Source organism: Podarcis vaucheri (assembly GCF_965113315.1).
Source record: "Podarcis vaucheri genome assembly, chromosome: 11".
NCBI classification, from domain to species: Eukaryota; Metazoa; Chordata; class Lepidosauria; order Squamata; family Lacertidae; genus Podarcis; species Podarcis vaucheri.
The window spans coordinates 43,674,100-43,685,742 of record NC_138749.1 but is presented as its reverse complement, the minus strand read 5'-3'; the positions used below and the strand labels follow the sequence as shown (position 1 = coordinate 43,685,742).

At 41.4% G+C, this 11,643-nt stretch overlaps 1 long non-coding RNA gene across 1 annotated transcript; it reads right to left on the bottom strand.

Annotated features, from left to right (window-relative positions):
• Window positions 1-897: 897 nt before the first annotated feature.
• On the bottom strand, window positions 898-5,115 carry LOC309514563. The gene is made up of 2 exons (XR_014212065.1): window positions 4,902-5,115; window positions 898-1,641 (listed from the first exon to the last, which is right to left on the bottom strand). It is a non-coding gene; the product is annotated as an uncharacterized lncRNA (long non-coding RNA).
• Window positions 5,116-11,643: the final 6,528 nt, after the last annotated feature.

The following is an 11,643-nucleotide window of genomic DNA, read 5'->3' as shown; positions in this document are numbered from 1 at the left end:
TCTGCATCCTGTGCGCTTCACTTGAGGACTTTCTCCATGTGCCCCTCTTTAAAGGAGTTGTGGAGGGTGGCCATATTACAGCAGGGCTTTTCACCTGTGCTCACCCCATCTGTGGAACGATCGCTGTGGAAAGATGTGCCTGGAACCATCATGGTCAGTCTTTGATCTAGGAATCTTTTTCTTCACTGAGACTTTGGTAATTAAGTTACCTCCTACACTGATGTCCATCTTTTAATGGGGTGAGTAGGGCTTATCCTTAGTAAATTGTTGGGTGAACATTTTTTTTTTATTTTTTTCTTATTTCTTATTTCTTATTTTTTGTATTTTTAATTTTTAATTTTTTTATTCAGGATTTTCTTGTTTTACATGTCGGATGAACATTTTATTCATTTTGCATTGTTCATTGTTTTACATTTTTTTAAAAAAATTAAATGGCTTTTATTTATTGCATTTTATCTTGTTTTGAGACGTTGTATGAAGAAACTGACAAATGTAATAGTAATAACAACAACAACAGAGTCAGAGAATAGTTGAGTTGGAAGGGATCCCAAGGGTCATCTAGTCCAATCCCCTGCAATAACAGCTAACAATAATAAGACAGATCTCATGCACCAAGTCACGTAGCGTGGAGAATACTACTACTAAACTCAGTGCTGGATTTAGGCATCTAAGCAGAAGCTCTATTCAAAGCACACTGTTTCATGCTGATGTCCACTGTTTGATCATAAAGACTTAACCTGTAAATTTGCTTATTTGTTTTGCCTTCAATGGGAAGAAGCTGGTTTTAAAAAGGTAAATACAGGCAAAGTGGTTTGACTGACTCCATGGGTTTCCTTATTCCCTGACACAAATTGCACAAGATTGTTCACAACTCAGTGTACTGTACATTGCAAAACATTTCATCAAAGCATTTTTATTTATAAAAATATAGACCTCTGACTCATACAGAAAACATATAAGCAGTGTACAGCAAATATAAAACCACAACATAAGGCAAATATAAAAGCAAGAATCAAAAACATAAGGAGCTGGACACTCACATAAAAGTTATCCCACTGAATTGGTTGTTGTAACAACAAGTTATCCAAAGATATCTAAAAATGGGTAACAACAGTGCCTGGAAAATTTCTATTAGCAGGGCATTCCAGTTGTGGTAAATGCTCAATTTCTCATAGATATCATTTGGACCTCATTCACACATGGGTAAATTAACAGCATTGCTCCAGTAGATCTCAGTGATCAAGCTGTTGTTAAGGGCTTTGCACATTGATACAAGGACCTTGAACCTAGCCAGTAATTTATTGTTTGAAATATTACTATAAAATAAATTAACACCATCAAATATAAGCCTTGTAAAATGTATGCTGTCTATAAAAAACCCCCACAGTTTGAAATGTTCACAAAGAATAAATTAACAGCATTAAAAAAATAAACCTTTATAATGCATAAAGTCTGAAAGCTTGCAGAGTTTAGTAGTGATTCATTCACTCAAGGCGATGTATTGACATTTCAAATCCTCGTATAGCTGTTCCACATTTCCTCAAGTTCCTTGGATGTGTGAGTCCCACATTTCTCTTTTCTCTGCATGATACACTTTGGGGAGTTCCGAAATCTGACTTCAACATTCCGAGATCCATTGTTCTGTTGGGCAAAAAATCATATAGTATTAATTGCTCATTTTTAATGACAAATGTAGTTCTTGGAAAATCTCATCCACTTTGGTTCACACTCAGTTCTTAGTGAGCAAGTAGAACTGGATCCAGGAAGTGCTAATTTCTTTTTGATTCAGTAATGATTGATGGTGTACTGGAATTACATGAGTGCTCTATCAGGTTCTCTTTGAAACCTTAATTGATATTATCCCCCTGTCAGTTTATTGTTAATTGAATAAAACATTGAGTAAGCAGCACATTCTTCTCTCCCTGGATATAAAATTATATATACAGTGGTACCTCAGGTTACATACGCTTCAGGTTATATATGCTTCAGGTTACAGACTCCGCTAACCCAGAAATATTACCTCGGGTTAAGAACTTTGCTTCAGGATGAGAACAGAAATCGTGCAGCGGCGGTGCAATGACAGCAGGAGGCCCCATTAGCTAAAGTGGCGCTTCAGGTTAAGAACAGTTTCAGGTTAAGAACGGACCTCCGGAACGAATTAAGTACATAACCAGAGGTACCACTGTATCAACTTTGTCACAGTTTCTATGTTACAAACTCTTTCGACTAATGGCTATTCAACTATGGTTTGTGCTATTCTTTCTCGTGGCTAATATACAGTACAGTATACAGAAAAAAGGCATCTCAAGTCCTTTACACTTTAATGTACACTCACTGAACAAAGAAGAGGGGAAATGAAGTGAAGGAGGGTGCTGTCAAGTTTGTATATGACTTTTTTACCAAGATGAGCACAATGACCCTTGTGGCACCTTAAAAGGTAAAGGTACCTCTGACCGTTAAGTCCAGTCGTGTTTGCGGCGCTCTTCTCGCTTTACTGGCCAAGGGAGCCGGCTTTTGTCCGCAGACAGCTTCCGGGTCATGTGGCCAGCATGACTAATCCGCTTGTGGCGAACCAGAGCAGTGCATGGAAACACTGTTTACCTTTCCACTGGAGTGGTACCTTATTTATCTACTTGCACTTGACGTGCTTTCAAACTGCTAGGTTGGCAGGAGCTAGCTGGGACTGAAGAACGGGAGCTCACCGCATCATGGGGATTCGAACAGCCGACCTTCCGATCGACAAGCCCTAGACTCTGTGGTTTAGACCACAGTGCCACCCGCGTCCCTGTGGCACTTTAAAGACTACCAATTTTATTATGGCCTAAGTTTTCATAATCATTATTCATTAATTTATATCACAATGCCAAAATAGGCTTCTAGGCATTTACAAGGCAACGTGCTCAGGTGTTCCTTGACTACACTCCATCAGAGGCATAAAATGTTCCCCTGGTTTGCAAACAGTAGTACTGTAGTTAGCAAGAAGGAATGTTCACCTGGCTTTCCATCGGTGAGCATCATTGCCAGTTACCAAGAGGGAGAGGCACCCAGCAGTTCAGCATGGTTTGGGCGCAGCAGTGAAGCCAATCCAATGTTCCCGCTGCCACACCCATGCTACACTGAGCTCCCTGCTTCCTCCTTCTCAGTAACCAGCTGTGACGCTCAACATCAGGAAGCCACTTGAGCAACACGATACCACTGACAGCTACTGGTTGCAGGTATAATACCTGATAGATAATGCTGGAGAGGAAGCATTGTTTATGGAGCATGCTGGCACCAATGACATGGGGAAAGTTTGGGAAGTAAAATTTACGTTACTAGAGAGAATGTCGTCAGCCAAGACTTTCAAGGTAGCTTTCTCTGGAATGCTACTGGATTTAGAAAGGTGCAGTAGTGTAGTCTCAACACACGGATGAAACAGTGGTGTTGAGTCTAGAGGGCACCGAGTCCAGCAATCTAGAAATTCAAAAAGGGGCAGACTTCTCCACTTAATTGTTGTGGGTGGTGATAATTTAGTACTGGGAGCATGCTGTCATCCAGCTAACCAAAATGTTCAGGGGAGATTCTGAGAGGAAGAATGAAACCAAGGAAGCATTCAAAAGCGGAAAGGTAGGAATGGGTGATTTCATATAGTGTATGGTAATCACCACAAAGAGGTAAAATGTCTACATATCCACAATGCTGTGCCCTAGAACTGACTAGCAAGCTGTAGGTGCTTTTGAACTGACTGGGAACAATGAACAGATTGCTATCAAACTCAGTTGTATATGTAAATGGACAATTGTCCCCAAAATCCAACATAGCCACTTTTGACTTTAAAAGGCGAAACTTCCGCCACAGGCCTGGGCAGGCCGTGTCGTCCTCTTATATACCTGCTGGGATTGACAAACCTGCCTCTGATTGGTTATCATTTAACTCTCACGGAAATAATTAGCATCACACGTCATGTGCATGGAAGTTGCCAAACCAATTAACCAACTAGAAGGATTACTGTTAATAGCACCAGTTTTCCTATACTGTAACTTGATACTGCTGAATATGGGCAGGCCTATTCACTATTATGTGAGTGAATAGGTGCCCGATCACCCACACAATTTCCCATGTGAAGGGGCCAGGCAGCCACAAATTTTGGTGCCAGCGCCATGCAGGCTACATGGCACCCACGGATGCAGAGCCAAGCTGGCACTCCTGTGTGAGTGTATCATAAGCATACATACACTTGCATTTTTTAAAAGAGCAATCTAAGAATTAGCAGTTGATCAAAGCAGAAATTATAGAACACCAATCACACTCATAGCTGTCAACTTTCCCCCTTTTTTAAGGGAAATTCCCTTATTCCGAATAGGATTCCTCGCAAGAAAAGAGAAAAGTTGACAGCTATGCACACTAGATTACAGAAAAGTGGTCTGTCGCTGTTGCGTGATTCCCCCTGGAGGGCTTTAACGCTCCTCCACCGCAGTGTATTTGCCCAAGGCAAACGCCGGATCATGCATGAACCAACGTGGGTTAGCACATTTCTGTGGACTTTATTTCCACGATTGGCATCAGTTGCGCCTGGGCTCGGCCCTAACGCCCGCAAGCACAGCTCCAAGCATCTTTGAAAAGCGAGAGCTTCTTCCCCCCCCCCCCTCCCTCACCACAAATATTCCCTTTCCATCTGGGATTAGGAAGCAGGACTCCTAGATCACACACCGTCACTTCCACGCAAGCCTTGCGCCAGCCAAACTTAAGTTCCAGCCGAAGCCCGGCCCGGTGCCAAGTGCCGTCTAAACAGGGGGAAACTGTGAAGAACCGCGCGCTAAGGAGCGCAAACTGCAGCCCTGCACACCTGCTTGCCCCAAGCGGAGTGTGTGCGTGTCTGTCTGTCTGTCTATCTATCTGTCTGTCCCGTCCCCTGTTCTTACCTCGGAGTAGCCTCCGCAGTTTCCCTCCAGGAGCGCAACAGTGCCTTTCCAGATAACTAGGTGCTGCTTGGAGACGCATGATTTCGTAAAGCTGTGGATGCAAGCCAGCATTGCGCCCCGCTGCTTCCAGCGGCAGGAGAGAAAGCAAAAGGGAGAAAATTTGGCACGTTAGTGACGCAACGCCTTGTCGGGAGAAGGAAAATAGCTCATAGCTGCCAGCCGGCACCGCCTCCCGTCCGCGCCCTGGGTGCAGATCCTGCCAACAACTGCAAAGAGAGGTCCTTTCCCGGCGCGCATTGGAAGAGAGGGCGTCGAGGGCGCGTCATTCTGCGGGTTCAGGAAGAGGTCGGCGGTTTCAGGGCAAGGAGGGGACGCTTAGGGAATGCGGGAAAATGTGGACCATTTCCCCCCGTTTCTGAAGCTCGTATTTATTGCTCAGGTATTATTTCTGTTCTTAGAGGACCATCGAGGTGCGAAGCTAATCTGGATACTTAAAGATGATGGCTGGATTTACCGAACTGGAATCACAAGGATGGAGCACGTGTTTTTCCTGCAGAGGATGCCAGGTGCAAGCCCGGGCATCGGGTGCAGCTGCCCGTCGTCAGTACGAGGACGATATTGAACAAGACTAGACGGACCAGTAAAGAAGCCTAGACGTTCATAAGGCTATGCTTTTATCTTCGTGAAATGAAAACGTCATGCTGTTGAACTCTGGAATTTTTCCTGTTTCTATATCTTCTGCTCTATCTCATTGAGAGTGCAAGGAGGGAAGATCTCTGATTCATTATAAATCTCATGCTTTTAAGATTATTTTGAGAGATTTTTAAAAAAAATGTTTGACTACTGAACCAGATAGATCAGGTTTGGCACTTGCGGCAACCTTTCAGACTTTTCACTCAAAGAATATAAATACAGTAATGCTTTCAACATAAGAAATTCCTTCCAGTAGCACCTTAGAGACCAACTAAGTTTGTTATTGGTATGAGCATTCGTGTGCATGCACACTTTTTCAAATACACACGAAAGCTCATACCATTAACAAACTTAGTTGGTCTCTAAGGTGCTGCTGGAAGGATTTTTTTTTTATTTTGTTTCGACTACGGCAGACCAACACGGCTACCTACCTGTTACTTCCAACATATATAGTCTATTGTGCCTTGAGGCATAGTTGGAAGGAGAAGAAAGGAACAAATACAGTATGTGTGTGGAGTCTCGATGGTTAGCAGTGTCATTTTCCACTTTGCCATTATGCCCTCCAGGTTGCCAAAAAGCACAATACAGTATTAGATTTGCAAGCTACATCTAAACATAGAGAACTACTCACCTCCAGCTCTGGGCAGCAATTCATAATGCGACCTGCCTGGAGAGAAATGATAGACCAATTTTGGCATTTGGAACAGCCTTAAAGTAGACTTTAAAAAGAGATAATTTTGCATGCACATTATAAAAGTTTACAGACACATAACTTCACCCTAAAATACAAAAGTATCCTGTCAATCTAGGTCATGGGGAGCCTTCTGAAACCTTTTAGCTCAAAATTATTAATAATTAAATGATAAGATGCAATCAGAATCAATTTATTAATAGTTATCACTTCTATTAAATTGTGAATGCAATGCATATGCATGAAAAAGTTTTATCTTGTTAGCCGCTTCTGTCCCTTTTTCTCCAGAAACAATTCCTTGCTCACCCCCCCCCCCGATTCAAATGGTTTCTCAGAATAGTGGGTTCCATTGGATATTACACACACACACACACACACACACACACACACACACACTGCAAAATGCTCACATTACAACATTGCACCCATAGAATGTCCACTATAAATTTGATCCAATTTTTGAGGGGGTAGGAGAGAAAAAGGAACAAAAGAAAACAAACCTTTATTTTATTATTATTTCCCTTCAAGATAAGCTGAATATCTTTCTGAAAGAAATTAGAGATGAGTTTTTTTAAAAAAGAGATGCTTACTGAACAGGTTAGAAAATGTAATAAATTCAACGTACTACAACTGAATGCTTTAGTTCCTCAAACTCCATACTTGTTAATTAGCGAATAAGTCCCTTGGGTATTGATGAGACTTATTTCCAAGTAATATATATATAAGATTGGGCTGTTAGGCTGCAATCCTGTGCTCGATTCATAGGACTTACTTCTGAGTAAACATACATAAGATCAAACTACATTTCCGGGTTAGGAAGTGAGGGATCTGTTTTCAGCCATCCAAAATTTTCTGTGTCCCTACAGAAATAAACTTACTACATTTGAGCATTATAGTTTCACAGTGCAACCTATATAAACAAGTCTAATAAAAAGTAAACAGTTATCTTAGGTAAGTGAGTGTAGGATTGCAGCCTAATTTATTAAGACTTGATCAGTACATTTTCACTTCATAATAGGAAATGTCTTTGAGAGTAGAGGCATCGTTCTGTTCTTCTGAAAATACAACCTGAAGTTCAGAACTCTACAATTTTTAATATGTTTCTGCCTTTTGGTTTATAATTACAGAGCTTGCTAAACACTAGATATTCTGCCATCAAGCTCCCCCCCATACACTTTACAATCAAATGCATTTTAGTGCAATGCTATACCATACCTGGAGCAAACTCTGGTAGCCTCTGATGATATCTGTGTGGTTACATCTAGTAAAATTGTAAGCTGCAGTGATGTAAGAAGACAAATGTGCCAAGGCAGTACATTGAAGAAAGAAAATAACCTTGGAAGAGCCTGTAAGGAAGTTGCAAAACATTAAAAGCTGCATCATGATGCTCTTTTGGCAGCTAAATTAAACTGAAATATCAGGCACTAAAAGCTTATTAGAGAGGGATGGAGGGATGAATGAATTGGTGCTCTGAGGGCTAAAGCATTAGAAAAGCAAGTCCATATATTTACCCATGATGTCCCTTGAGAACAGACTTTTGCTTCCGAGTTCCTTGCCTTGGTGTCTCCCTTTATATTTACCTTTTCACAAGCATTTCCCCATTCCAAGCATGTCAGATTGAAAGGATGCATCACCTGTCTGTAAATAAGTTACAAATTTCCTAAGAAGGAGATGGGGGGTGGGAACCCTTTGAAAAACACTCCCAACCTTGGAATCTTATCAAACATTTAGATCAGACTATTTAAAAAATATTCCCCCAGGATCTAAGCATATATTGCCGAATTACATCACTAACTTAAAAAAAAGCTAGACCATAATGAAACCTCCACAAATTAGAGTAAAATGGCACACAAACAAAACTGACATATTGCATCACCTATTACTCATTTTGGATTTTCCTGTTAAAAGTGGGTTCAAAGTTCACTTTGTCACTGAATCATACATTTTACTACATTGTTGTGTGATCACTTAGCACATGGTTTCTCTTTTTCTTTTAAATTTTTTTATTAACAATTTCAATTAGCAAAACGTATCATAGTCATTCTTTCCCCCTTTTCCCCCACCCCCATCAAACCCTCCCTCCCCCGCCACCCCAAGACTTCCCTCAGCCCTTCTCTCTGATTTCTCAGCACATATTATTCTCTGCATACTGTAAAGTTGTATAAATCCTTATATTATCTGTCTACTATGTTAACAATCAATAAATTTGTGTATGTTTATTCAAAACCTGCCAAGGACTCCAATTCATTTTGTTTTCTTTTTAGGTAATTTATAAAAAGTTCCCATTCTTCTCTGAAGTCACAGTTGTCCTTATCTCACAGTTTGTATGTCAATTTAGCCAGTTCTGCATAGTTCATCAATTTCTCTTGCCACTGTTCTTTTGTCAGGCTTTCCTCATTCTTCCATCCTTGTGCTATCAAGACTCTTGCCGCAGCACATGGTTTCTAACATTTTCCCATGTGCTGCTTTAAAATGTGCTTTCATGTTCTTTAAAATTACAATTGCATCCAGCTTTGCATGTGTCTATTAGTGGTCATAGCTTTCTTAAGAAATTAACTAGAAACCAGGAAGGCAAACAACTATTACAGAAATCAGAATAATTACAAAAAGATAAAATTATCCACAAAAAGTGTCAACTAAGAACATTGATTACACTTCCATGCAAATTGTGCATGTTTTTATCGCAGAACAAACTCCTGCATTCAGTAGCATAACCCTGTACTGCCTAATTGGTTATTGACCTATTTATTCCAGTTAGTCATATCTCTCAATAGGTTACGTCAGTTCAGTTATAAATGTCAATAAGCATCACATACGTTAGTCATGTTTCAAGCGGATGGAGACTTTCCCCTTTCACTAGCTAATGAAGCATGCCTCTCCAAAAGCACCAGCACCACAATGGCACACCACCAGGCACTCTCAGTTCCGATTAATAGCTGCTGCTCTTGCTTTGTTTGCTACACAAATCAGTCTTCATGACAACACACTCCACCTGCTATTTTGCTCTTTAACTCAAGGCTAGCTGCACCAGCACGATTGACATATGAGACAACTCAGACCACCAAGGGTGGGTGAGTTAGCAGAGATGTCTTTAAGGGACCAACTCCCCCAACAAAGTCCTAGTTGAGAGCAGAGAGTCAGAAAGCTGGGGAGCCACAGAAACAGAAAATGCTTGGATTGAAAGCTGCAGTTGTGGGGGAAGCAAGGTCCCCTTGGGATGTTAATGCTGTGAACCCGTCCATCGTAGGCTCAGGTTGTATATATGTGTAAATAAGCCGTATATCCTAAAGACACTACAGTCTCCACTGGAAAGGAAACTCCAAAGGAAACACGAACTCTGGGTAAGTGCATGGAACCCCTGGAATCTCACACCACTTGGAGGTTGGGATGGCATGGAACAATATACTGCTGTAAAAGAGGAGACCTTGCTGAATAAATTATGTTAAGTGTCATGGCTATCATTCTAGGGAGCAGTGCTGTTTTTCTAGAAAAAGAGGTTCTGGAACTCACCATGAACACCTCCCTTGTTCTCTTATAATGGTAATGGTACCCACCTGAGAAGGTGTTGGAACTGTGTTCCAGCGAGTTCTGGCTTAATACAAGCCCTGCCAGGGAGTAGGTATATTACAGGCACAGGAATATGAGGATATAATTGGTTTCTGAAATATTGAGAAGGGATGGTAGAAGGATATAAGGGAATGACAATAGTAGTTGTGTATGCCCCAAATTTTTCACAGAAGGATTCCACTCCCCTGAAATTGGTCAAAGAGAGTGAAAAGTTTAGGGAAGGGGAATTAATCCTTGCAGGAGGTTTTAACTCTGTGTTGGACCCCTATGTGGACAGCTCTACAGTAAGAGAAGTAAATATTAACAAGATTTCAAGGATTTTTAAAATTATGGTTAAATCGGTTTAGTGGATGTATGGAGACTTGTATATCATACTATAAAGGTTTACACTTGTAACTCCATAAATCATAATAACCCATATTCTGCAACAACTATATATTTATATTTTCAAGGTTACAGTGGTACTTGGGTTACTGACGCTTCAGGTTACAGACTCCGCTAACCCAGAAATAGTACCTCGGGTTAAGAACTTTGCTTCAGGATGAGAACAGAAATCGTGTGGTGGTGATGCAGCGGCAGAGGGAGGCCCCATTAGCTAAAGTGGTACCTCAGGTTAAGAACAGTTTCAGGTTAAGAACGGACCTCTGGAACAAATTCAGTTCTTATCCTGAGGTACCACTGTATATGATATAGGTATAATGGAAATATAGATGAAAAGGCTGTCTCAAATCATTCTCCAGTGAGTATTGTATACACACAAGCAGGTCAAACTAAGGAAGAAAATATGTTGACTATTATTTTACCAAAGAGTTAGTTATTCAGGATATAAAGGCTGATACTGAACAATGGAAGAAAAACATTGTCTTTGCTAGCCAGGATGAATTCAGTTAAAATGAATACCTTACCCATATTTTTGTTAATATTTATTGAACTGTCAGTGGTTTTCAGCCGAAAATTTTGGACTGTTTCATTGTACAAGATAAACATACAAGAAATGACGCAAGGACTATGTGGGCCCCCAAACCAACAGAGAATTTAATAATTTATCATGAAACATTTGTTAACTTGGCTGAGGTTTCGGCTTTAGCATGATGAAAATGAAAGGATACATTGTGGGAGAAAATAGCAAAGGACAAGCTAAAGTGAATTGTGGTGGGAAAATGCTATCATGATGCGGGAAAGAGAATTGAGGGAACAACCTCTGAATGTCAGGGACTGGGCAGAGGAGGAATGATGGATACTTCCTCCCCAGCCTGACCCTTCCAGAGAAGAGGAAGATAGTTTAGAATTACAAAAGGGATTTGAGGGAGGTCACAGCTCAGAAGCAGATGAGGGGAGAAGTTGGGAAATATTGGGGGAGGGGGAGGAAGAAGAAGAAGAAGCACCAGGCGGGGCGACAGCTGACGGACACAGTGTCTTTAGAAAGCATTCCAGACCCTCCCTCTCCAGAACCCAGCAAGCCTTGAAAGTAGGAGAGCAAAGAGCTCAATTACAGAGGGCACTCATCAGCACCTGTAGGAGAGACGTTGAGCTTGACAAATGAGGAAGTGGGAGAGACGGGGGTGGGGGCGGAGATTCACTCGGGACAACGCCATTATCCAAAAGGCTGGGTTTTATAGCCCCTCTCTGTAAATACTGAATAAAAAGCAGACGGTAAGAACAGGAGAAGTGGACTCAGAGCCAGGGGATTGGTGGTGGGACAATGATGAGTGGTCAGAGGGGGGGGGAGGTGTAGACTGGGAGGAGGACGTGTCGGAACCAGAAGAGGTATCAGGGTTGAGTGAGCAGGAA